This window comes from Megascapheus bottae, chromosome 1 (genome assembly GCF_031878675.1).
Source record: "Megascapheus bottae isolate mThoBot1 chromosome 1, mThoBot2.hap1, whole genome shotgun sequence".
Classification (NCBI taxonomy): domain Eukaryota; kingdom Metazoa; phylum Chordata; class Mammalia; order Rodentia; family Geomyidae; genus Megascapheus; species Megascapheus bottae.
Window position 1 is genome coordinate 101,540,118 of NC_143509.1, and position 4,122 is coordinate 101,544,239.

Here is a 4,122-nt window from a genome sequence, read left to right on the forward strand (position 1 = left end):
GCTTGCCTAACATGCACGAAGACCCAGGTTCGATTCCTCGGCACCACATACATAGAAAAATCCAGAAGTGGTGCTGTGGCTCACATGGTAGAGCTCTAGCCTTGAGAAAGCCCAAGGACAATGCTCAGGCCCTGAGTTCAAGCCCCAGGACTGGCAAAAAGAAAAAAAAAGAAAAAAGCAGATAGTCTCAAATCCAAAATTAATCTGAAACACTTCCAATTCCAAGCATTTCATGAATATATATATGTTTATACATATATATCTCCACATATATAGATATATAGATATAGATATGGTGATATATGTGTGTGTAAATATCTAAATATATAGATGTATCTAGATATAGGCATATTTAACACAGACTAAAACTGAAAATGTCATATGCCTAGTTTCAAAAAACTTTTCCAACAACAGATAGATAGAGAGATAGATAGATAGATAGACAGACAGATAGATAGAATATATGCTCATCAGCTTTCCATTGCTGTAACAAAACCTAGATGATCTTGTAAAGAAGGATTGTGTCTGCTCACAGACTAAATCTGTCTGTGGTCAGTTGGTTCTGATGTTTCTGAGCCTGAACCAGTACAGAACATCATGGCAGCTGGCAGCTATGGTGAAGGAGGCAGGGGCCTGGGGAGGGGGGGAAGAAGGGGAGGGGACAGGGGCCAGGGAGGGGGAGGCAGTCGGGGATAGGGGAGGCAGAGGGCAGGGAGAGGGGGAGGCAGGGGCATATGGTGAAGGAGACCTGTTAGTGACAGTCAGGAAGCAGAGGTAGGCAAGAGAGGAAGACAAGAAAGGAGAGAATGAATCCTAAATAACTCCTTCAGGGCCACACCCCCAAAGACCTAACCTCCTCCCCCTCCTAAAGGCTACACGGCCTGCTAATACTTGACAGATTAGTGACCAGGCCTCTAACACATGGACATTCAGAGCACATTCAAGATCCGAACTATTAGACAGTGTACCCACACATTCACAGATGCACGCAGGATGAGGCATTCCTTTCACTGAACTGCTTCTGGTTTTGGATGCGTGTGCAAGCAGGAGGTGTGCCTCTGGTGTGAAGGGCAAGAAGGGTTTGAAGCATCCTCAGGAGGAAGACTTCTGAGCTCTCCCTGAGGAGGGCCTGTCTGCGGCCCCATGGTCCCGTCAGGAGGAAGTGAACAGAGCTGGAGGAGAAGGTAGAATCGATCACCAAATATTTTAATATGGACAACTGGGAGGTGTTCGCTTATTTCCTAAAAAGGCAATGAGATAAAATCAACCCCAAAGGCCCATTAAATCCATTCAAATACTGAAGGAACAACTAATGCCTCTGCAGGCCATAACCTTCCTGGTGTCCTGGGAGAACTTGTGAGCACAGCACGTACCACAAAGCCTGCCTGTCCCTGAAGCCAGAAGTCACATGACCGGAAAGCCTGGAAAGCAAAGGTTAGAATACTGAGTCTTCATACGCCACACAGCTAACTGTTGTGCCCAGAAGAGGGGTCCCCCAAAGAAGACCACTGAGATCTAGGCATCTGAAATGCAACAGCAAGGTTTATTGAGGGATACAAGCCAGGCAGGGAACTCGTCCGCGCCCTCATCACAGGGAGGCCAGGAGGAGTTGCTAATCAGGGTTTACACGGTCTTTTTAAAGGCAAAAACCACAACAGTCATTAGGCAAGTTAAGGGGGAGCCTTCCGCAGTTGTGAAAACCACAAACAATTGCTGACTAGGGTCGAAATGTTTTCTTTAGATAAGGTGACTTATTCACTGCTCTGCTCTTTTCCCATAAGGTAACCCATGAGTTGTGCTTTCCTGTTTGTTCAACTTTTGGGCTCAACTTTTTCAGAACCCTTATCTATGAGTCCAGCAGGGCTTCTATTTTGTGCTTCCTGGAGAGGGGAATGAATTTGGGTCTGGGGGCAGTTATTTTTCATCTCTACATTCCCCCCTTCAATTGTTCCGCAGGAGGAGCCAATCATGGGTCCTCTTCCATTAATTCTATGAAATCATTTCCCTCGGTTATTTCACCTGTAGGGGAATAACTTCTCTGGACCATTAACTGAATGGTTCCCAGTTTCTCTTTCATAAATTGCACAAGCTTGTTAAGAATGCAAGGTCTGAAAGTTAGGAAAAGTAACAATATTACCAGGGGTCCTAATAAGCCGGATGTGAGGGTGGGGAACCAGGGGGATTTGCTATACCAGGCCTCAAACCAGCTTTGTTGGGCTTCTAGTTCCTTTTTTCGCTTCTGTAAACCTTCCCTAACCTTGGCATTGTTTGTTTAACTACCCCTGAGTGATCTACATAAAAACAGCATTCCTCGCCAAGGGCTGCTGCAGAAATAATAAATCTAGTCCTCTCCTATTTTGCATCACTACTTCAGCCAGGGAAATAAAGGATTCTTGGATGTGGGAAATAGAGGATTCAATTTTTTCTATATCTATATCTATGAAAACCTGAAGGGAGGGGTAGGTTTTGTGGTCCGAGGGATCCCAGACCTCTCCTATCAGATCGCACAGGTCTTCGTACAAGTCCGGGAACTAGGTGTCTTTAGGGTCATGGTGCAAAGTGCTGGAATTTGCAATGACTCCGGTTTCTTCATTAGTGACTAACCAGGTCTGGTTCCAAGAGAGGTGTGGATTGCCGCAAACTAGACAAAAGAAAAGAGTTAGGAGGCCTGTGGGCGGCGACATACCTTAGACTTTAAAGGGTTGGAGGGGTGTCTGGTGGCCTTCCAGCCGTCTCCACGATAATCTTCATCCAGGGCAAAGGGATCTGCCGGTCTGGCATGTGAGTAATGGACCCAGGCGGTGACTTCGTCTACTTTAAGAATAGCGGGGTGGTCAGCAATACCATGTAGGGCCCTTTCCACCATGGTTCCAGAGTCTTAGGATTGTGTCTCCAGATGAGCACCCATCTTCCTGGTCTGAACAAATGGGGGGGTAGGGACAGAGACAGAATCATAAAGGGCTTTGAGTTGGGGCCACACGCTCTTGTGCACGAGCTGTAGACTAGATTGAAGGGCTACTTTCTTGGCAACTTGATCAGCCAAATTATTTCCTCTGGTCACTGTGTCAATCCCTTTTTGATGACTGGGACAGTGCATGATGGCAATCTTTGCGGGTCCCCATAAAGCCTGTAAGGACTGGATTGAACCATAGTTAACAGTGCCAGCTGAGATAACACATGGCTTGGGGGGCCAACAATTATTATCAGGCTCAGGCAGATAGTATTGTTTGGTTTGAAGGAGTATACAGTGTGTCCTCCCAGTTCTGCACCCAAGAAAGCACCCCTCACATCAGTGTATCAATTCTGACTCTATTTACATTACTGCATTAACTGCACACCAACTTTATTCAAGATATACTCATACCATTGGTTACATACTCAAATCTTCTGTAACTTACATGAACATAAGACAATTCCTTTCAGATCCTTTCTTACCTTTCATAAATCATTTTCTTCAACTCCTCTCCCCAAACCTTTACTAACCTTTCTCTCTTTTTTTTTAACCTGACTATAGCCCTCATTTACATTTGCACCTCTCACCTCTAAGCTGTTCAGCACTGAATGGAAAATTCCCTTCATCCATACAGAGTCACCATAATGGCTGCAAAAACCTAGGAGACTTTGAACTTAGCACTGATAGAATGTCCCACCACCAAGGGTTTCCAGTCCTCTCAGGAAGCTGCTGTGGGGTGGTGGAATCAGGCAGGACAGGATGTGTGGCATCAACCTTGTCTCTCAGTAGCTCCAAAGGACCTTCACACCTCCTGCTGAGTGGCCTGCAAATTTCTGCACAGACTGGTTAAAGAAGCTTAACCCAAGGCCTGACTTTGGTTAATTCTTTTAATGATTTCCTGGTTGCTTTACCTGAGAACACTTGTTTTTGCACGTTGGCACCCTATTGGTTTTCAAGACAATATAGGGCTGAGATTTTAAAGTAATACCAGGGTGACAACTTTTAGTAACCAGATTTTCTTTAAACGAGGCTAGGATACTGTTACCCATGCCTCTAATTTATCCTGTCTCTTTTTTCCAAAAATGACTCTGGTCCCTTCATCTTAAAAAAGGGGGGGCAGTTGATGGGCAAAGATCCACCTTCTATAACTTCTTCAAGCTGACTCAGGG

General features: G+C 45.3%; 1 long non-coding RNA gene across 1 annotated transcript; it reads right to left on the reverse strand.

Annotated features, from left to right (window-relative positions):
• Positions 1-1,204: 1,204 nt before the first annotated feature.
• On the reverse strand, positions 1,205-3,751 carry LOC150069707 (uncharacterized). Its single transcript, XR_016538264.1, has 3 exons — positions 3,541-3,751; positions 2,687-2,917; positions 1,205-1,421 (listed from the first exon to the last, which is right to left on the reverse strand). It is a non-coding gene; the product is annotated as an uncharacterized LOC150069707 (long non-coding RNA).
• Between the last annotated feature and the right edge of the window lie 371 nt (positions 3,752-4,122).